General features: G+C 41.0%; 1 protein-coding gene across 1 annotated transcript in view; it reads left to right on the top strand.

Annotated features, from left to right (window-relative positions):
* Positions 1 to 7,492: 7,492 nt before the first annotated feature.
* The window catches only part of LOC138958716 (uncharacterized), a 45,888-nt gene continuing 29,435 nt past the window's right edge, over positions 7,493 to 23,945 (top strand). Inside the window, exon 1 of the mRNA XM_070329966.1 lies at positions 7,493 to 7,647. The gene's annotated coding sequence lies outside the window, so the exon portion shown is untranslated. The remainder of the gene's footprint in view (positions 7,648 to 23,945) is intronic.

Here is a 23,945-nt window from a genome sequence, read left to right as displayed (position 1 = left end):
GTAACAGCCTCTGCACTGCTCCGCCTGGCGTCTGGCATTATGGGGTTAGTGCTAGGACTGGTTGGTCCGGTGTCAGAATAATGTGACTGGGTGAGACATGAAGCCTGTGCTGCGACTTCTGTCTTGTGTGTGGCGCACGTTATATGTCCAAGCAGCACCGCCCTGATATGGCCCTTCGTGGTCGGCTGGGCGTTAAGCAAACAAACAAACAAACCGCCTCTGCAGCGCCGGGAAGCTGTACGGTTTTGTTAGTACGCAGGACCGCCTCTCGGACGCTGACATAGAAAAGTGTCTTTGTCATATCTGAAAGGTCAAAATGACACTTTTCCCCTTTACCCAAATATTTCTATTTATCGAACAGATTAGCTTGGCTACTAGAACACTGGGTTTGATTAGATATCTTGACTGCTCATTTAATCGGAACGAGTCGAAACACGAAAACCTTTACAAGATGGTGGGTTTTTTTTTCGTTTTGGCGGAGGGGGCTATGACCAAATGTTCTTATTCATCTCTCTCTCTCTCTCTCTCTCTCTCTCTCTCTCTCTCTCTCTCTCTCTCTCTCTCTCTCTCTCTCTCTCTCTCTCTCTCTCTCTCTCTCTCTCTCTCTCTCTCTCTCTCTCTCTCTCTCTCTCTCTCCTTTTTTTTTAGGGGGGAGGGTGCGAGAGGGCAATCTGCAAAACATTTTGACAATTTACAAACATTATTGACAAAAAAACCGATGCTGTTCATACACGTCAAAGCTGCAATAACGTCAAAGAAAGAATTAATGCTCCCTTTAATTTTAATGCCAGAAGATCCAAAGGCGATAAAGTTACAATGGTTTTGTCATGCCATTTTCTATTGTTCTCGTCTTGTTGTTCATAACTAACGTTGATCTAGAGGTTCCAGGTGAGTGGAACTCCAAGATTTAGAACAGGTCAATATGCCGGCATGACGGGTTAGAAATAATTATCGCTAAAAGCTCATATTTGGCTTCCATTGTTGAACTTCATTGTCACATCCATTTGAGGCCGATTTGGTGTCTTTGCAAATTATTCAATGTACGGAAGACAGCTTAGATTTTATGTCAAATGTATTAAGCTAACATTTGTGCTACCTTTGAAGCCAATCTGAGTTTGGTGGTGCTTACAGCTTTCCCGCCTGGGATCTCACATATTGAAAATGTGTTAAAAGGAAGGGAAACAAATTAAAGCTGGGACATTCATGAAAATAGAGAGAGAGGGAAAGAGAGAGAGAGAGAGAGAGACAGAGAGAATGAGAGAGAGCTGTGTAGTCTTTGTTGTCTTTTTCCTTTTTACATTTAGTCAAGTTTTGACTAAATGTTTTAACATAGAGGGGGAATCGAGACGAGGGTCATGGTGTATGTGTGTATGTGTGTGTGTGTGTGCTTGTGTGTGTGTGTAGAGCGATTCAGAGTAAACTACCGGACCGATCTTTATGAAATTTGACATGAGAGTTCCTGGGTATGATATCCCCGGACGTTTTTTTTTCATTTTTTCGATAAATGTCTTTGATGACGTCATATCCGGCTTTTTGTAAAAGTTGAGGCGGCACTGTCACACCCTCATTTTTTAATCAAATTGATTGAAATTTTGGCCAAGCAATCTTCGACAAAGGCCGGACTTCGGTATTGCATTTCAGCTTGGTGGCTTAAAAATTGATTAATGACTTTGGTCATTAAAAATCTGAAAATTGTAAAAAAAAATAAAAAAAATTATAAAACGATCCAAATTTACGTTCATCTTATTTGTCATCATTTTCTAATTCCAAAAACATATAAATATGTTATATTTGGATTAAAAACAAGCTCTGAAAATTTAAAAAAAATTAAAATTATGAGGGAAAGAGAGATGGGGCGGACATGGGTCAACTTTATGTGAAGACCCAGAGACGGAAGCCATATCCCACCCCCGTGTCACCACAATGGCACCTAAACGACGGTCATTCTGCCAAAAGTGCAGATGGCTGGTACCACCCAAACACGCATCCAAAGCCGTGAGGGCGTAAAAACTCGAATTATCATATAACCTATTTCATGTCCTTAAGAGGCGAACTATTTAGCCTGTTGGACAGTAAGCATTCTTTCTTTCCAAATGCCACTCATGCAAATGTCTATTTATACCAACATTATACTGGCCATCTCCTTTGACGTAGTGTTTTTGGGTTGCAGTTTCGCAGGTCAGATGCGGATTATTGCCAGTGAACTGTAATTGACACGGATGCAAAGAACTCCATGAAAAAAAGTCTTCTTATTTGAAAGAATGGGTTTTTTTAAAACAAAAACAAGGAGCGTTTTTTGTTGCGTGTGTTCAGTGTACGTTGCATATTTAAACAGGGCTTTTAAAAAAAACCATATGTATACCAAACCGACTAGCACTAGAAATCTTGCACGGATCATAAAACTATTCAGACAAGAAGACTTTGGTTGTTATTGGATTGGATGGATTGGATAAGATTTACAGTCCAGTGAGGTTACCCTCATGGAAATTCGGGCTGCTTTCTCCCCGGGGAAAGCAAGCTGCCATACATACGGCGCTACCCATATTTTTTTTTCCTGCATGCATATATTCATGTTTTCCTGAGACTTAATGCCGTGTGAGATGGAATTTTTTTTACTTTATTCCAAGTCCCACGGGTATTTGATGGACATTTTTATCTATGCCTATACAATTTTGCCAGGAAAGACCCTTTTGTCAATCGTGGGATCTTTAACGTGCACACCCCAATGTAGTGTACACGAAGGGACCTCGGTTTTTCGTCTCATCCGACCACATTTCAGCACCAGTACCTATGAAACCTATGCAGATGCTATTTTGTACACTAAAGCGTCGACAATTGATTTATCAACAGGCTTGATATGTTAAGCAATAAGGGAAAATGATGAACCAGATCACAATCACATTTATGCAAAGACGTACATTGCAGTATAGCAGTTTCAAAATGAACGAACTGAAGAGACAAAGAGCCGGAAAACATTTACTTATAAATATAATGTTTGGTCACTTTTATGTCGTACAGTGTTTTGTGGTCCCCTTTCTATATCTCAGCATTTTCCCCCAAAATGTTGACCAACTGATTTATGTATCTTGGCCTCTGTTTAATGTCTTTCTTTTTTTTTTTTAGAAGTCAATATTGTGTATTTTGAGTAATGGCAATTTGTCAGCCTGTGTAAAACTATGACATTACAGAAACGTTAAACCGGATGAATGCACATTTACACATTTTCAATCTTTTTCCTGTAAATAGTTTTCAGCTGACAGAATCGAACAGATTCTATCATAGGTAGCACTCACAGAAGCATACATATATAAAAAATATATAAAAAAAAGTTGGTGGATGAATAACAGAATTCTTTCACATTGTGACATAGAAATCTCAATCGCTTCTCTTACCATTTTTAGACACAAGAATAATAATAACTGAACAATTGTCGTTAATCATAATGCTTCTATATATATATATACGACTAGTGTCTGTGTGTCTGTCTGTCTGTCTGTCTGTCTGTCTGTGCGCGATGCGCAGCCAAGGTTCTCGATGGATCTGTTTCAAATTAGGTGATCATATTCAGGTACACCCTGGACACAACCTGGTCGATGAGATATTTCAACACGTGCTCTCAGCGCGCAGCGCTGTGCGCGCTGAACCGATTTTGGGTTTTTTGGTCTGGATCCACTACCAGTAACTCTTCCTTATCTTCTCCAGTGTTTTCAGCCGCGATTATCTCCCTTCCTCCGTGTGGCGTCAATCCATATTCCCGTTACTACGTTACTATTTTTAGAAGGTCACTGCACGTTACTATTTTTAGAAGGTCTCCAGTGTTTTGCGCGTTTATCTCCTTTCCTTCGTGCGCCGCCAGGCGCAGCCTGGTATTCGGCTCTACTTCTTCCCGGCGAAGCCGGTACCCGGCGAAGCGGGTAATCATCTAGTCATATATATATATACGACTTGTGTCTGTGTGTGTGTGTGTGTGTGTGTGTGTGTGTGTGTGTGTGTGTGTGTGTGTGTGTGTGTGTGTGTGTGTGTGTGTGTGTGTGTGTGTGTGTGTGTGTGTGTTCGCGATGCGCGGTCAAAGTTCTCGATGGATCTGCTTCAAATTTGGTGGGCATATTCAGGTAGACACAACCTGGTCGATGAGAATTTTCAACACGTGCTCTCAGCGCGCAGCGCTGAACCGATTTTGGTTTTTCTGTTCATCTTCCCAGATCCATTCCTAGTAACTCTTCCTTATCTTCTCCAGTGTTTTGCGTTTATCTCCCTTCCTTCGTGTGGCGTCAATCCATATTCCCGTTACTATTTTTAGAAGGTCACTGTCCACAATGTTTCTATTTTTAGAAGGTCACTGTCCAGAACTCTTCCTTATCTTCTCCAGTGATTATCTCCCTTCCTTCGCGCGCCGGCAAAGCCGGCGTACACCCAGCTCAGCCGGGTCCCCGGCGCAGCCGGAAATTCAGCTCTACTTCTTCCCGGCGAAGCCGGTACCCGGCGAAGCGGGTAATCATCTAGTGTATAATAATTCAATAAAAGTTTGACCCAGTTGTGTTCTAGCATTCACAAAGGCAAAGGGGAAAATGGAAGGGAGGAAAAGCACACAACATCTTTTTTGATTGTGGTAGACAATAGGCGATGCTTTCGATCAGTTTTCATTGTTTATTGGTGGTTTGTGTGTGTGTGTGTGTGTGTGTGTGTGTGTGTGTGTGTGTGTGGGTGTGTGTGTGTGTGCGTGTGCGTGTTTGTGTGTGTGTGTGTGCGTGTGGCTGTGTGTGTGTGTGTGCGTGTGGCTGTGTGTATGTGTGTGTGTGTGTATGTGTGTGTGTGTGTGTGTGTGTGTGCGCGAGCGCGTGTGTGTGTGTGTGTGTGCGTGCGTGCGTACGTGCTTGCGTGTGTATGTGTGTGTGTGTGTTTGTGAGTGTGTGTGTGTGTGTGTGTGTGTGTGTGTGTGTGATTGTGTGTGTGGGTGTGTGGGTGTGGGTGTTTTACTATGTTTTGTGTGTTGTTGGGATTTTTGGGTCGCCAAAAGTAAGCTTGGTTATAAAATCGAGTAATTGTTGAATCAGAAAATCGATCAGGATCTGTGCTGTGAAATTGACAGATGTAAAGATAGAAAGGAGAGCTGGCGGGGGGGGGGGGGGGAGGGGGTGGGAGGGTTGTGAGGGGTGGACACGGGACTCCTTTCCCTCGTGACACAAAACTGTAGACGGAAGTGTTGCTGACCGGTTGAAGTCGGTTCTCCAATTCACCAGCCAGGTCACGTGAGGTGGGCTGGACAAACGCCGTCTGTGATTGGTCGGCTGACGTGACGTCACGAACTAACATCGCTTCATTGCGATTCCCTGACAGGAGAGCGGAGATCAAGGGAGAGAAGCGACGTGAGAGTAAACGTGGGCAACATCGATCGGCCATTAAAAGTCATGTTGTGACGAGCTTGTGCTAACAGACCGCGGACTCAATACGTCTCAACTCGCTCACTCGCGCGGTTCCAGCATTTCTCTCTCTTCCCTCATCGTCACTATCTATATCTACCATCTCTATATTCGATACAATCTCTGTATATCTATCTCTCTCTCTCTCTCTCTCTCTCTCTCTCTCTCTCTCTCTCTCTCTCTCTCTCTCTCTCTCTCTCTCTCTTTCACTCTCTCTCTCTCTTTCTCTCTTTTTCTCTTTCTCTCTTTCACTCTCTCTCTCTTTCTCTCTATATCTGTCTCTCTCTCTATCTCTCTCTCTCTCTCTCTCTCTCTCTCTCTCTCTCTCTCTCTCTCTCTCTCTCTCTCTTTTCTATTTCCGACACTACTTTGGTCGTTCATAGCGACATAGGGCCTAAGTCGAAAGCAAAGGTTCTGAGTATTTGTTCTTGGACACTTTTTTTATATCTAAATCTAAGTTATGGATCAGCTTTTTTTTTTAAATGACGGACGGATAGACAGACAGGCAGACGCACACATGCAATCAACGCATGCAGACACGCACGCACGCACACAAACACATACACGCACACGCCCACACACACACACTCGACAACGTTATCAGCCACGTTCACAACCATGTGGTGCCGATCACCATCCACCTCCACCCCCATCGCTACCTCTACACGACACCCACGACTCCCGCTACCTCCTCTCCCGTCTCCCATCTATATCCATCCTTCGGCATATCCGCATTATTATCTTCAGGAACTCGACAACGTTATCCGCCACGTTCTCAACCACGTGACCTAGATCACCTCTCACCCCAACCCACCACCACCCCCACTTTTACCTCTCAACGACCCCTCTTGCCCCCCCCCCCCCCCCCCAATCTCCTCTCCCTGCTCCCATATATACTGAACGGCAAAAGTTAAGGACCACCCTTGAAAAAACCAGGCCGTCCTGACCTGGGCCTCTCCAGAACGCTGTTGGTGGCCTGGAACTTCTGATGCAGCCTGACCACGACAGAATGGGACACTCCAAGTCGTCTGCCCACTTCTCGCTTGCTTACGCCGTCTTGCAGCCATGCGATGGCCCGGGCTTTGTTGAAGGTGGTCACCTTTCGTCTGGGAGGCATAGTGAGAAGATGGTGGCTAGCGGAAAATCGCGGGGCTATAAAGCCTAACTGGTGACAACAGTTCACTCTCAACACATCCCCCCTGCACGTGCATAACGAATTTTTCATCTTTCCCGCCCAGGCTTGCCCACGCGCCAGCGTAAAAATGGTCCACTTTTTGCAGTTTGGCAGTTTCTGTCTCGTGCCCTAGCCAGGCCTCCGTAGATCCCGAGCAAGTTTCCTGCTAACACAGCATTGCTCACCCACTGGTGTGTTCGGCCTGACAGCCATTTGGTTTTATAAACTTAGGAACAAGGAGTTTGGCACAGATGAAGTCAGCTGTTTTTTTCAAGGGCGGTCCCTAACTTTTGCCGTTCAGTATATATCCACACCGCTTGAATTATCATATCCGCATTATTATCTTCAGGAACTCGCCAACGTTATCCGCCACGTTCACAATTATGTAACCTAGAACTCCTCTCGCAAAACCCCACCATAACCTCCCCAGCCGTAACCACTTCGCGCGCCCTCCCACGCCGGGCAGCACCCATCCCATGTTCTCTCGCGCGCGAGTGTGTGTGTGTGTGTGTGTGTGTCCTTTACACACACTCTGACTCTCTCTGTCTCTGTCTCTCTGTCTCTCTCTCGTTCTCTCTCTCTCTCTCTCGTCACCTCTCTCTCTCTCTCCCTCTCTCCCCCCTCTCTCTCTCTCTCACTCTCTCTCTCTGTCTCTCTCTCCCTCCCTCTCTCCCCCCTCTCTCCCCCCCTCTCTCTCTCTCTCTCTCTCTCTCTCTCTCTCTTCACCCCCTCCCCTCATTCTTTCTGCCCTCCTCCGCCATCCAGCCACTTCCCTGTCCCACGTCCCACGTCTCTAACGAGGCATGTGTATCGAGGCGGGGCAATGTTTTTCTGTCTTTCTTTCTTTACCTCGTTCCACGCTTGTCGTGCTGACAATAAAAGTTTTAAAAAGCATCCATCACTGGCTGTCTCTCTCTTTTACTCCTGACCGTCACCGTGGGCCACCTGTTCCACTGCTGTGTCTGTTAAGTCAACAGTGACCAGCAGAACTACAGCAGAAGTGTTTAGCACGTGCCTGCCCGATTGGAACTGATTTCTTTCTGTCTGTCTGTGGTGAGTGAGTTTGCGGTCGCGGCTGCCTGAATCTTTTTTTTTTTTATCTTGGTGTTGTTTCAAGCAGGGTTTGCCGGCCTGAAACTGATTGACTTATTGTATTATAGGTCTACGGACTTGCCTACCTGCTTGTTTTTTTTTTAAGAAATTGGTTTCTGATGTGTCATTTTGGTTTGTATTGACCACGGTGCTATGATTTCCTGTGTCAGTATTTCCAAACTTTGGTAAATTTTTATTAGGTTTAATATTGCTTCTTGTTCTGCCTTGAAGTTTATAAGTATTTATTTGAAGAGACTGGTTTGTGATGTGTTATTTTGGTTTTTATTGACCACGGTGATACAATTTCCTGTGTCAGTATTTCCAAGTTTTTATTAGGCTTAGTATTGCTTCTATTTTTGCCTTGGCGTTTTCATGTATGTACACATTTTTAGAGAAAGAAAGAAATAAGTTTAGAAGAAGACGGACTAACAGAACCTGTCCTGAGGATCTGTTTGTCTTGTTGTCAACGTATTTTCTTCTTCCTCTTTCTCTTCCTGTCAATTCTTCTTTTTTACTTTTATTCAGTTTTTTATATTTAGTCAAGTTTTGGCTAAATATTTTAACATCGAGGGGGAATCGAAACGAGGGTCGTGGTGTATGTGTGTGTGTATGTGTGTGTGTGTGTGCGTGCGTGCGTGTAGAGCGATTCAGACCAAACTACTGGACCGATCTTTATGAAATTTGACATGAGAGTTCCTGGGATTGATATCCCCATACGTTTTTTTCATTTTTTTGATAAATGTCTTTGATGACGTCATATCCGGCTTTTCGTGAAAGTTGAGGCGGCACTGTCACGCCCTCATTTTTCAACCAAATTGGTTGAAATTTTGGTCAAGTAATCTTCGACGAAGCCCGGGGTTCGGTATTGCATTTCAGCTTGGTGGCTTAAAAATTAATTAATGACTTTGGTCATTAAAAATCTGAAAATTGTTAAAAAAAAATAAAAATTTATAAAACGATCCAAATTTACGTTTATCTTATTCTCCATCATTTGCTGATTCCAAAAACATATAAATATGTTATATTCGGATTAAAAACAAGCTCTGAAAATTAAATATATAAAAATTATTATCAAAATTAAATTGTCCAAATCAATTTAAAAACACTTTCATCTTATTCCTTGTCGGTTCCTGATTCCAAAAACATATAGATATGATATGTTTGGATTCAAAACACGCTCAGAAAGTTAAAACAAAGAGAGGTACAGAAAAGCGTGCTATCCTTCTTAGCGCAACTACTACCCCGCTCTTCTTGTCAATTTCACTGCCTTTGCCATGAGCGGTGGACTGACGATGCTACGAGTATACGGTCTTGCTGAAAAATGGCAGCTACTTGACTAAATATTGTATTTTCGCCTTACGCGACTTGTTGTTGTCTTTTGTGTTCTTGTTTTTCCTGATGAAGCTTCCAGAAGCGAAAATTCGTTATCGTCTTGTGTCGTCTTTGTATCGGTGAGTACAGTAATCCTTTGTTTTTTAACTTTGTTCATCTTACCACAGTCACTTCGTTGTTTAGATCCTGAACTCAGGTCAAAATGAGTTACTTCCCTTCGGGTCTCATGGTCAAAATGAGTTACTTCCCTTCGGGTCTCATTTCTCCCTGACAGGATGCCATGCCCTTGGTTTTCTTTCTGTGGGTAAGAAATCGATTAAAAAAAAACAAACATTTTAGAGCTTTTCGCGATTGTCGATAATGAATTTTCATGGTGTGTAATTTTTAAATTACAACTGAAGGAATTGATATGTAAGACAGATTCAAGCGAGCTATCTTTCGCGGGTGTATTTACTGTGCAAACAATTCTAAATATGGCAAAAGTGTCACGTGATAATCAACTTTGGCTACGAAGCAGACGATACTTTTTTCCAGAACCGGTTGGGAGTGATGCAACAATATATCACGGTCTCCTTCCCACAGCAGTCTCAACATTTCGACTTTTTTTTTTAAACCGTAGAACGATGTCTTTATCAAAACTGTGAAGAACAGAACGGAGATCACTGTCGAAGTCGGCCAATCTGCAATCCCTTTCGTCTCAGTTGGGAGATAACTCTGTTTTCTTGTTTTGATAGATTCTGCGCAGTAATTATACATCCTGTCAGTGAGATCATGAGCGATAGCGTGGTCCTGGTCCGATGATTATCAGAATGCTTTGCAATCGCCAATCGGATAAGCTTAGTACCTTCAGTTTACTTTCCCCTTTGATTTTTATATTTAGTCAAGTTTTGACTAAATATTTTAACATCGAGGGGGAATCGAAACGAGGGTCGTGGTGTATGTGCGTGTGTGTGTGTGTGTGTGTGTGTGTGTGTGTGTGTGTGTGTGTGTGTGTGTGTGTGTGTGTGTGTGTGTGTAGAGCGATTCAGACTAAACTACTGGACCGATCTTTATGAAATTTGACATGAGAGTTCCTGGGTATGAAATCCCCGAACGTTTTTTTCATTTTTTTGATAAATGTCTTTGATGACGTCATATCCGGCTTTTCGTGAAAGTTGAGGCGGCACTGTCACGCCCTCATTTTTCAACCAAATTGGTTGGAATTTTGGTCAAGTAATCTTCGACGAAGCCCGGGGTTCGGTATTGCATTTCAGCTTGGTGGCTTAAAAATTAATTAATGACTTTGGTCATTAAAAATCTGAAAATTGTAAAAAAAAATAAAAATTTATAAAACGATCCAAATTTACGTTTATCTTATTCTCCATCATTTGCTGATTCCAAAAACATATAAATATGTTATATTCGGATTAAAAACAAGCTCTGAAAATTAAATATATAAAAATTATTATCAAAATTAAATTGTCCAAATCAATTTAAAAACACTTTCATCTTATTCCTTGTTGGTTCCTGATTCCAAAAACATATAGATATGATATATTTGGATTAAAAACACGCTCAGAAAGTTAAAACAAAGAGAGGTACAGAAAAGCGTGCTATCCTTCTTAGCGCAACTACTACCCCGCTCTTCTTGTCAATTTCACTGCCTTTGCCATGAGCGGTGGCCTGACGATGCTACGAGTAAAATGGCATTGCGTTCAGTTTCATTCTGTGAGTTCGACAGCTACTTGACTAAATATTGTATTTTCGCCTTACGCGACTTGTCTTTTGGTTGCTGACGAACACCAAGAGTTGGAAACTGGTTCTAGTTCTTTGTGCATCTGTTCTGTTCTGTTTTAATTGAGTTTTTAAGTTTTTTGGTCAGTTTTCAACGCTTAGTGTTTTCTTCTAATATGTTTTCCGTATGATTGTTCTAACTTGGGATTTTGACACAAATGTTTGCTCCGAATGTTCGTATATTCTCGGATTCAAAGTCTAATCTATGTAAATTATCGATAATCGTGTGTTATACACGTGTTGCTTTGGTTTTAATGTTATAAGATAGACATCTATAGGTTACAGCATTCATTTACAGGTTTCGGGCCTATTCATGTTTTCTGTTCCTTCTTTTTTATGGCTTTTCTGTCTTTCTGTCTTCTCTTCCGTCTTACTTCCCTTTTGTTTTTCCTTTCTTTCTTTGTTCTTTCTTTTTTCTTCTATATTTGTCTTCTTTTTTCTCCTTTCCTTCTTTCTTTCTTTCTTTCTTTCTTACTGTCTTTCTTTACTTTCTGTCTTTCTTTCTTTACTTTCTGTCTTTCTTTCTTTACTTTCTGTCTTTCTTACTTTACTTTCTGTCTTTCTTTCTTTACTTTCTGTCTTTCTTTCTTTCTTTCTTTTAGTCGTGAAGAAAAAACAGAATTGTTTCTTGTTTTGAAATCGAAAAATTACCAGTGTACTTTGTTATTGTGTGCACACACACACGCGCGCGCGCACACACACACACACGCGCGCGCACGCACACACACACATACACTCAGAGAACATGGGTAATATTTCTTGTTTAGGAAAAGGAGGGTACAGTCAAGAGTGAGTGAGAGATTGAGTGATTGGATGATTTATTGATTGGCCGGTCAATCGATCGATTGATTGAGTGATCGAGTGTGTGATTGATTGAGTGATTAATTGATTGAGTGGTTGATTGAGTGATCGATTGAGTGATTTATTGGGTGATCGATTGAGTGATTGATGGGTGGTTGGATGGGTTGATTGACGGACGAACGGATGTATATTTTGTGTATGTAAGTGTCAAATGATTTGGATTAATAAATCTGATTTTATTGAGATATGTTCACATGTGTAGCATGTTCCATGGGAAGGTAACAGACTTCAAGGGGGCGGGGGGGGGGGGAATACCTTTTAATGGCGGTAGAAGCTTCTCTTCCTGGGACTGATCGTATACTAGTCAAATCAGTATATGACATTTCCTGTTTGCAAACTTATGTATTGGATGTTCTTTCTGTTTTCTGGTGTTTTCTATTTGTGTTGACAATTTTCCTTTCAGAATTGAAATCTTCACTGAATGCAATTCCCTTGTGGCGCATTTTATGGCTGGAGGCACGTGTCAAAATCTATTGTCTCTATACTTGTTTCTAGACTTTACTCGATAGTTATTGCTGTAAGCAGTGAACATTTTTAGGGATTCATTGTTTGTTTTCTTAACATTTCGAAGGTGAGCATTTGTCTGTAGATTACGCTATTAGAAGAGTAATGTTTGGAACATAATTTAGTCATTTTAATGATGGTAAAGTGGCGAGCGTTTTTTTCTTCTTCACACAATCAGCCAAAAATCAGCAACAACAACACACTGACTTAAAAAATAAATACTTTAGCTATCTGTATCAAATGTTCTGCTACAAGTCGTATAAAGAAAGCTTGCAGCCAGAAAAACTGATGGTGATGGTGTAAGGCGCTTGCAAAAGAAATCGTACCAGCCTGTAGGGTCATTTGGATCTTTCCTTGAATCTCTCGAAAAGGCAATACCGCTACTGTTCTATATTTCTTTCATAAAAAAGAAAAAGAAATGTGCACTAGTACTCACAAGCTTTTTTAAAAGAGGTTTTTCCTCCTTTCTTTCTTTTTTCTTTTATTTCTTTCTCTCTTTCCTTATTTCTTTCTTTCTTTCGTTCGTTCGTTCGTTCTTTCTTTCGAATTCTTTCTCTCTCTCATTTCTTTTTACATTTTGTCAAGTTTTGACTAAATGTTTTAACGTAGAGGGGGGAATCGAGACGAGGGTGCGGTGTATGTGTGTGTGTCTGTGCGTGTGTGTGTGTGTGTGTGTGTGTGTGTGTGTGATAACCCTCGAATGACTAGTCCTGTGATAAATATTGTTCAATGACATATCTAGTCCTGTGATAATGATAGTTTTTAGCGGTAAACTTTTAGCTAAAGCTGACGGCAATTTACCTATTTGGAATCATGTTACTATTCCTGTTAGTGTACATATGCGTGCGCGAGTGTAGTATGCTTCGTATGGTATTTTTATCTGTTGTCTTATTATTTGTTTTGTCTTTTAATGTGCACCACACTGAAATTTCTCTGTATGAGATAATAAAGTATTCGTATTCGTATTCGTGTGTGTGTGTGTGTGTGTGTGTGTGTGTTTGTGTGTGTGTGTGTGTGTCTGTGGGTGTGTGTGTGTAGAGCGATTCAGACCAAACTACTGGACCGATCTTTATGAAATTTTACATAAGAGTTCCTAGGAATGATATCCCTGGAATTTTTTTTTTCGATAAATACCTTTGATGACGTCATATCCGGCTTTTTGTAAAAGTTGAGGCAACACTGTCACACCCTCATTTTTCAATCAAATTGATTGAAATTTTGACCAAGCAATCTTCGACGAAGGCCAGACTCCAGTATTGCATTTCAGCTTGCTCAGAAAGTTAAAACGAAGAGAGGTACAAAAAAGCGTGCTATCCTTCTCAGCGCAACTACTACCCCGCTCTTCTTGTCAATTTCACTGCCTTTGCCACGAGCGGTGGACTGACGATGCTACGAGTATACGGTCTTGCTGAAAAATTGCATTGCGTTCAGTTTCATTCTGTGAGTTCGACAGCTTGACTAAATGTTGTATTTTCGCCTTACGCGACTTGTTTTTCTTTCTGTCTTTCTTTTCCTTTTCTTACATTTTGTCAAGTTTTGACCATGAAAGCCAAAAACATCTTACAAAGTTTTGAATTGGCTATCACTAATGCAACACAGTGTTTGGAGAGCTTAGCTGTATCGGGATTTAAGGAGTGACCCTTGAAACCAAAAATATATTAAAATGTTTCGAATCGGTTATGACTATAGTGCAATACAGTGTTGATAGTGCTTCGCTGTATCGGGATTGATGAGGTTCACAAAAAGCTCGAAGAGACTTTTGTGAAGGATGAGGCAGTTTCTAAAGAGATTAGAGGTGAACACGCGCTGATACTTACAACCGCACACTTATAAGTTATTCTTATGAATCAGAATGAGGCTTATATCGCGCATATTCCGTGGGTACAGTTCTGGGCGCTCTGCAGTGATGCCGTGTGAGATGAAATTTTATACGGCCAGTAGATTGCAGCCATGTCGGCGCATATTTACCTTTCACGGCCCTATTCCAAGTCACACGGATATGGTAGACAATTATTAACTGTGCCTGAGCAATTTTGCCAGGAAAGACCCTTTTGTCAATCGTGGGATCTTTAACGTGCAAATCCAATGTAGTATACACGGGGGGTGGTTCGGACACCGAAGAGAGTCTGCACACAAAGTTGACTCTGTGAAATAAATTTCCGCCGAACCTGGGATCGAACTCGCGCTGACAGCGGCCAACTGAATACAAATCCAGCGCGCTACCAACTGAGCTATATCCCCGCCCCAATGAATCAGAATGAGTATTTATCTTCCTCAAAGCCATCTCAGGGTTTCTTAACTTTTCTTAGCACAGTTTCTCGTCATTTCACAATGAATGAAAAACAGCAAACAAATACGGACCAAAAAAGAACGATTTGGCAATAACAAAGAAGAAACGTTTCTGTATGGCTTGTTTGTGCAAAGTTCTGGTAGTATGATGCGAAAACATGCTGTTAGCAAACTTCATATTAGGAGCATTTATGTGCCCTTTGCTGCTAAATGTTTCAATGGTTTGGCGAGTGTCAGTAAAGCTGTCCCACAACTTTCTGTGCAGCCCATAGGGTAGACTGAGTTGTGGACACGTTATCTAATCTGAGAGAATATTTGCATTTTTTAACGCCTTGATCTGTCTGCTGTTGTGGGGATCGAGATTGAAAGGGACACCATGTTCTGCTTCCTTTTTTCCTGCAATATAAAAAGGAGGAATATTCATGCGTCTCTACTTACTTGCCTGTGTATACATGGTTCTGCTATTGCAACGCAGCACGGGGACGTATCTGATTACGTAGTACTCCTCTTCTGATGCACTCAGATACATTTTCTTTGAAAATATAGACAAAGCCATTTTGGAACCCGATTCCTTGGAGTGATGTCCCCTTGCGAGATTGCATCTGAGATTTTTGTTGACGAGTACTAAACAGGCTGTTTGGACAGACATGTTCTTGCATGCATTTTTTAATTCGAGGTTTGGGAGATGGAGGGGGCAGAAGAGTCCACGTGTGTGTGGGTGGGGTGGTGGAAGTTAGTGAAGGGGGGTGGGGGTAAGGTCCCTGCGGTAATGCAATGCATCATCACAGAAACAGGTGGGAGGAGAGAACAGAAAGGCTGGCCTTGGATCGAAGTTATAACTTTGAAATGAAGAATGACAGAATAAGAAACGTAAGAAATGAAAGTTATTTTTAAAGTCACGGAAAGGTGTTTGGAAAGAGTTGAAAAATATGTGTTAGGAATTGTCAAGGTCAGTGTTTCCTTCGAAGTTGTGCCTTTTCTGAGAAATCTAGGAGACTTGGAAAATGCATTAAACGTATTAACAAGTAAAAGAAAGATGCGTAAACAAAAAATGGAATACTCAAGCTTTGTGTCTCCCCCAAAAATGTGCCTTTTTTACATTTAGTCAAGTTTTGACTAAATGTTTTAACGTAGAGAGGGAATCGAGACGAGGGTCGTGGTGTATGTGTGTGTGTCTGTCTGTCTGTCTGTCTGTGCGTGTGTGTGTGTGTAGAGCGATTCAGACTAAACTACTGGACCGATCTTTATGAAATTTTACATGAGAGTTCCTGGGAATGATATCCCCGGAAATTTTTTTCTTTTTCTCGATAAATGTCTTTGATGACGTCATATCCGGCTTTTTGTAAAAGTTGAGGCGGCACTGTCACACCCTCATTTTTCAATTAAATTGATTGAAATTTTGGCCAAGCAATCTTCGACGAAGGCCAGACTCCAGTATTGCATTTCAGCTTGGTGGCTTAAAAATTAATTAATGACTTTGGTCATTAAAAATCTGAAAATTGTAAAAAATAAAAATATTTTATAAAACGATCCAAATTTACGTTCATCTTATTCTTCATCATTTTCTGATTCCAAAAACATATAAATATGTTATATTTGGATTAAAAACAAGCTCTGAAAATTAAAAATATAAAAATTATGATCAAAATTAAATTTTCGAAATCAATTTAAAAACACTTTCATCTTATTCATTGTCGGTTCCTGATTCCAAAAACATATAGATATGATATGTTTGGATTAAAAACGAAAGTTAAAACGAAGAGAGGTACAGTAAAGCGTGCTATGAAGCACAGCGCAACCGCTACCGCGCCAAACAGGCTCGTCACTTTCACTGCCTTTTGCACAAGCGGCGGACTACGTTCAGTTTCATTCTGTGAGTTCCACAGCTTGACTAAATGTAGTAATTTCGCCTTACGCGATTTGTTCTTTAGTTTGGCGACTGGTGGATGTACATTGGTTTGCCCAGCTTTGTAAATTTTAAATTATTGTTAAAGGCACAGTAAGCCTCCCGTAAACCATCACAGAGCTCCCCGAGCGTCTACATACAGTACAAGCATACTTCCATTTGAACGCTCACCGAACGGGAACATCCTGGCTGCTTTCTGTCGAGCGTGAGAAATTTTCAAAGAATTTATTTTCGTGGCCTGCTGCAACAATGGCGCCTCGTTTTGGTGCTGGACGGCTGTTATGATACCGGAAATCACGCCCGGGCAGTAAGCCTCCCGTAAACCATCACAGATACTGTCAGGCTTTTACACACAGTACAAACACCCTTCCATTTGAACACTCACCGAACGGGAACATCCTAGGTGCCCTATGTAAAGAGCGAGCATTTTTCAAAGAAATAATTTTTCGGATTGTCTCCATCTCAATCGGACCCATCCTGAACTCAGGTCAAAAATGAGTTACTTCCCTTCAACTGGCGATAGCCGTGGATCGATGATTATTAGAATGATTCGGACCATGGTGCGTTTTGGCGCTAGACCTAACTTTTAAAATCTAAATAATAAATTCTCAGCTTGTTACACAAACATTCTTAAATAATAAAAGAATTCTTTTTGACTCACATGCGAAGCAAAAGTGAGTCTATGTACTCACCCGAGTCGTCCGTCCGTCCGTCCGTCCGTCCGTCCGTCCGTCCGTCCCGGCGTCCGTCCGGAAAACTTTAACGTTGGATATTTCTTGGACACTATCAACACCTGATGTGGCCTGATGGTGTATGGTTACAAGATCTCAAAAAACATGTGCGGCAACTTGACCTCACTTCAAGTTCAAGGTCACAGGGGCCGTAATTGTTGTCTTAAAAACGACCATTTTTCACATTTTCGCATTTTTTTTCTGAAGTTATCGAGAATGGCAACCTTAGCTATGTATGCTATACAGGGCAATGTAAGCCCTATCTTTGGACACCAGTTTGGTTGACCTTGCTTCAAGGTCAAGGTCGCAAGGGTCCTTTAAAGTTGGATTGTATACATATTTTGAAGTGACCTTGACCCTGAACTATAAAAGATAACTGTTTCAAACTTAAAAATTATGTGGGGCACATGTTATGCTTTCATCATGAGACACATTTGGTCACATATGATCAAGGTCAAGGTCACTTTGACCCTTATGAAATGTGACCAAAATAAGGTAGTGAACCACTAAAAGTGACCATATCTCATGGTAGAAAGAGCCAATAAGCACCATTGTACTTCCTATGTCTTGAATTAACAGCTTTGTGTTGCATGACCTTGGATGACCTTGACCTTGGGTCAAGGTCACATGTATTTTGGTAGGAAAAATGTGTAAAGCAGTTCTTAGTGTATGATGTCATTGCTAGGTTTTGTTATTTGACCTTGACCCTGAAGGTCAAGGTCATGTAAAGGTCAAGGTCAAGCATGTGAGTCGTATGGGCTTTGCCCTTCTTGTTTCATCAAGACAAGATCAGTACAATTCGAAGTTTTGAAAGTTTGAAAAGCCCGAAAGCAGGGTCACGCAAGGTCGTGATTTTCATAGCAGACGACGGTTTATAGGCAGTCAAAAGCCATCGCTAGAGTTCTTATGAATCACATTCGTTTTTTTCGTGAAAAGTCAGAGGTACATAACGTGCTATTGCAGATAAGCTCACAGCGAGCCCCATTCAAATTACAAACTGACGACTGCATTGTGAAAAAGGGAAACTGGATCACACGGGTTCACGATGGCTCAGGGGTAAGATAAACCACGCAAAAATAAATTCTTTGAAAATTGCTCGCTCTTTACGTAGGGCACCTAGGATGTTCCCGTTTGGTGAGCGTTCAAATGGAAGGGTGTTTGTATTGTGTGTAAAAGCCTGATAATATCTGTGATGGTTTACGGGAGGCGTACTGTGCCTTTAATAACACTTCATTCAAATCTTCGTTGTTGTTTTCGTCAATCACGCAGGATTCAAAAGCGAATGTTACAACCATTCATCGTTGATTGTGTAAACATTTAGCTTACTAAGTTACTTTCGATTGACTGCTTACAACGGTTCATCAAATCCTTTCTATTGGTATGTATGGATTTGTTTTTCTTCATACGTTCTATCTCAAGACACGACAGAGGTCATGCAGTCTACCATGCTATCATGCTTAATAGATTAAAAGCACCCTTAACTGAGGAAATGGCCATCGCTCCTAAACAGCGAGGCGCATCGCTAAATCGGCTTGGTCAAGGGTATTGAAGCTTATTCTGCATAGTATGCTCTTGTACTGTGCAACAAAAGTTGGTCTTTTCTTTCTTTCTTTTTTACATTTAGTCAAGTTTTGACTAAATGTTTTAACATAGAGGGGGGAATCGAGACGAGGGTCGTGGTGTATGTGTGTGTTTGTGTCTGTGTGTGTGTGTGTGTGTGTGTGTGTGTGTGTGTGTGTGTGTGTGTGTGTGTGTGTGTGTGTCTGTCTGTGTCTGTGTGTCTGTGTGTGTCTGTGTGTGTGTGTGTGTAGAGCGATTCAGAGTAAACTACTGGACCGATCTTTATGAAATTTTTTATGAAAGTTCCTGGGTATGATATCCCCAGACATGTTTTTCATTTTTTGGATAAATGTCTTTGATGACGTCATATCCGGCATTTTGTAAAAGTTGAGGCGGCACTGTCACACCCTCATTTTTCAATCAAATTGATTGAAATTTTGGCCAAGCAATCTTCGACGAAGGCCGGACTTTGGGATTGCATTTCAGCTTGGAGGCTTAAAAATTAATTAATGACTTTGGTCATTAAAAATCTGAAAATTGTAATTAAAAAATTTATTTTATAAAACGATCCAAAATTACGTTTATCGTATTTTTCATCATTTTCTGATTCCAAAAACATATAAATATGTTATATTCGGATTAAAAACAAGCTCTGAAAATTAACAAATATAAAAATTATGATTAAAATTAAATTTCCGAAACCAATTGAAAAACAATTTCATCTTATTCCTTGTCTGTTCCTTATTCCAAAAACATATAGATATGATATGTTTGGATTGAAAACACGTTCAGAGAGTTAACAAGAATAGAGATATAGAAAAGCGTGCTATCCTCCTCAGCGCAACCGCTACTGCGCTTTTCTGGATTGTTAATTTCACTGCCTTTGCCACGAGCGGTGGACAGACGATGCTACGAGTGTACGGTCTTGCGGGAAAATGCAATGCGTTCAGTTTCATTCTGTGAGTTCGACTGAGCTTGACTAAATGTATTTTCGCCTTACGCGACTTGTTTCTTTCTTTCTTTCTTTCTTTCTTTCTTTCTTTCTTTCTTTCTTTCTTTCTTTCTTTCTTTCTTTCTTTTTTTCTTGTTTGCTTGCTTTCTTTCTTTCTCTCTTTCTTCCAAATTCATTTGAATGAATAGATAAAGACTTCAATAAGATTTAAGTCTCAGTTCCAGCCAGTATATCATTCTTCATATTCAATAAAAGTGAAGGAATCGAGGCGCAAGTTTGGGAATCGAAGAATTCCTTTAATTAATTTCAATATTGCAATATCGTTGCCGATTGGTGGTGATGTTTATAGCGATTTTTCTCAGTGGAAAACAATAGTTCGCATGTAATTGACAAAGCGATAATGCAAAACCAGTTCTTCTTTTCTGTGTACTTTTGTTCTTTGTTTATTTTTGACGGGGATAGTGCAGAACTCTTAACTCCTCTCCTTGTTCTTGGCCTCTCTTTTTTCTGCTTTTCTTATTTAATATTTCAGGGAAAAAATGCAACAGTACTAGCTAACATGATATATCCAAATTCAAACGCTACGCCCTAGAATTAGCGTTAATACTTATCAGCTACTCTTCTTCTTCGTTCATGGGCTGAAACTCTCGCGGCTTTTACGTGTATTGCCGTTTTTACCCCGCCATTTAGGCAGCCATACGCCGCTTTCGGGGTATGACTGCTTGGTATTTTCGTGTTTCTATAACCCACCGAACTCTCACATGGATTACGTGCGCATTTGGTCTTGTGTTTGCGTGTACACACGAAGGGGGGTAAGGCACTAGCAGTTCTTCACATCAGTTGACCTGAGAGATCGGAAAAATCTCCACCCTTAAAACCACCCGGCGCGGCCGGGATTCGAACCAACGCGGGAGGCCAGCTTTTATCCACTTGGCCATTGCGCCCATCGAAACAGCTACTTTCAGGTTCCCATTACGACATCTTGTCACGTGCATATCATTAACCTAAAAACTATGTTGTAATGAACATTTAACCAAGGAAGAACAAGATCATCTTTTTGTCCAGAAAAAGTATCGCATTGCTAAACATTTTGTTGCTGCTGTTGTCTTTTTTAACACCAAGCAAGGGAAGTTCTATTTTGTTTTGTAAATCATCAACTGTTCCGGTTTTAACCGTGGAGAGTTCTTAGTCTGCGACGTGCGTGAAATGATTAATGAGGCGCGAGGCATTTTTAGAAAAATCCTTCCCCAGAAGTTTGAACTAAGGATGGTTTTCGAAGTCGCCTTGAGTTTTTGGGCAACTAAATTAATCCGCATTTAAAGTTGTTGCGACAAACAGACAGGATAAAAAGCCAATAAGTGAATAAGCTAGAACTGGCAAATATAAGGTAAAACGGCTTCTCGGTATGTTTAATTCTCGTGTTTGAGCCAGGAAACCTTCTTTTCGTGTGTTGCTAGGGTCGTTGAAGTTCCAGGAGGTCTAACGTTTCTGTTCGTGATGGTGTCGCTTTTGTATGGCAGGCACTTTGTGTCACAATGTGCGGTTCCGGTGTATGTATTACCTAATGCCTGTAAATCTGAGGTGTCCAGCGCAGTGTGCGTAAGTTACAATGTTTTTATCTTGACTAACAGTTTGAATGTTCATTGTTTTCTACTCTTCGTTGTTCTCTAAGGGTTTTGCTGAGGAGTCATAGTCAAAGATCTAGTGATGTCCATTACTTATGCAGGAAATTGTTTGTTGTAATTGTTGTTCAACTTGTTTTGGGTTTTCTAATGTATTCTCTTGGTGCGTTCAGAAGAGTATTTGTCAAACTTCTTGTGATATCTGTTATCGATCAAACAACGTTTCCTGAATTGTTGCCTTCCTCGTCTTTTTTCGCCGCATAAACAGGTATACACAATTTTCAAGACGAGTTTTTGCTTTCGCCGCTTTTTCTGGACAGTGTGGCAATTTATTCCTGTCAGATTTGTTTACATATACATCGAGTATTATTCAACATGCACGTATTAATAAGTTAAAGCCAAACTCCTTCTCGTAAAAAAACAACACCAGTTCGGCTTACTATCTGAGATCTTGCCAGACTTGTACATGGAATAAGACCATCCACTTGGCCATATTCCAAACATGAACAGACTGGGTGCTTGTTATGGTGAGTTTGAATTTGTTTTGATTCATTAATTTCTTACAAATCCTCCAGTGGTGTTTCGAAATTAATTAATTAAAAACATTCGCACTGTTCATAGATAGCCCCCAGGCTGTTCCCAGGCTGTTCATATTTGGTACGTGACCAAGTGGAGGGATTGTCTTATCCCATGTACAAAAACCTATCCAGGTCTGAAATGGTGAGCCGAACTGTTTTCACCGGAAGGCTTGTGCCTTTAATAATAATGTATTCTCAAGTGTCCGCTGATACGCTTTTACGTGACCTGTGTCATACCGTACTGATTAAAAGTCCCTTTCAGTCAATCTAACAAAATCCCCAGCCTTGCATGGCTGGCAGTCGCTTCGCTCCACTGGTAACACAGACCGTGCCTTCCCTTCAATAAAGCAGAATATGAACAGTGGGGGGGACACACATGTACCAGACCATTTATGTATAACCTCCCACGCAAAAGCATTGGACTGTTGGATACACCTGCGATGATTTGATGCGGGGGCCGCACTCATCTGCCGTTATATTTGTCAATCATGTTATTGTAACCAATCAATTTAATGAGTGTAGGAGTAGCTGAGGAAAGAGGGGATAAGAGTGGGGGTGGGGAGAAGAGGGGTTGGGGGGGGGGGGGGCACACGCTTATTCAAGCTTTGGTCTGTGAGTGTAGTGTATATGTCTCCCTCCGACGCAAAGTAAAACGGTGAGTTAGCACGGACAAACATACATGTACAGGCTAATTGACAAATAAACAAGTGCTAAAAAGAAAGGAAAATAAGCGCTCTAAATATAGCCAATAACACTAAGCGAGAGTTATTCCGGAACCAGTCTCCTGGTACCCGAGAAAATTAAAAACATTGGAATAAACAAAAGACTTTCGTTCTCAAAAGAGGATGGACAAAATATATATCTGATTCGTCAAACCGTCGGTCTGATTCCTTTTAGGCTGTACTTTCTTGATGTGGGCAAAGCAAGGTCTATAAACCTGATTTTACCCGACTCTTTTGTGCTTCTTCTCTCTCTCTTTTTTTTTAACAAAATGATATGTTGCTCGCTCGGTCAACCTTTTCAACGCTGCAACTTTCCTTAATTGCAAATGGCTCAATCAACAACACAATCACAGCTTTTTCCGTCCTTATCTGCCACGAAACTGTTTGCAAAGAACTTCAGTAATGGGGTAGACCCGTATATGTCAACATTTGTCACTTCAATCGCAGAGTTTGCAATCGGCTTATTCATTCAGAAACGCATTTGCGAAAAACTATGTACAGACAAAGGAACAATGAAATGACAAGTGGTTAATGGGATTTGAACTTTTGATTGATGCGGGAAGCCATCATTACTCTTGCTTATATTGCAGATATGGAAAGCGATGGAAGGCATCTCTGTATAATCGTTGAGCTTTCTGGCTCAAGGGAAAGGCCTTTGTTACGGACTTAAATAAAGCACCACCAGGCTCAATCCGTCCATTTCTGTTTGCTGATAAAGATTTTATTGCAGACTGCGACTGGTAGGTGACAATAAAGCCAAAACAATGTTGACAGTGTTTCTGAAAGTGCTTTTTACGTGTTATGGATGTAGGATTGTTTACGGGAGAGCATTTGCAGATAGCTGCATTGGTAGCGGTATGTTTTCACACACAATTTTAATTGGTTTTTTTTTTGGTTGAATTTGATTTAGTTTGGTTTAACAAATAATATCGGCAAATGCTTTAACTAACAAGGTGTGCACGCGCATGGTGCAAAGACATTTTAGTAAGTAGCAACATGAATAAGAAAAATATTTTAAAAAATGTTACGAGTACACACAAATATTGCTGGTATCTTACAAAGCTCATCACCAAAACGGAACAGATATGAGCGTGTGCGGAGTAAGGCCAAACAAAAATATAAATTATGTTGGTTTAGGGCATTCTGATAATCCTCGCTCCACGGCTATCGCCAGTTGTCTCTCTGACCGAACGCGAAAGTCCCACGCGAATCTATCAAAAGAAGAATACAGAGTGATCTCCCATTTGTTGTTCACGAGCAGTGTTCGCGAGACGAAAATGATTGCAGATTGGCCGACTTCGACAGTGATCTCCGTTCTGTTCTTCACAGTTATGATAAAGACATCGTTCTAAGGTCAAAATAAGTCGAAATGTTGGGACTGCTGCCGGAAGGAGACCGTAATATATGGTTGCATTACTGTCAAAAAAAT

Source organism: Littorina saxatilis, linkage group LG2, assembly GCF_037325665.1.
Source record: "Littorina saxatilis isolate snail1 linkage group LG2, US_GU_Lsax_2.0, whole genome shotgun sequence".
Classification (NCBI taxonomy): Eukaryota; Metazoa; Mollusca; class Gastropoda; order Littorinimorpha; family Littorinidae; genus Littorina; species Littorina saxatilis.
Note: the sequence above shows the minus strand (reverse complement) of the source record. Positions and strands in the feature narration are given on the sequence as shown.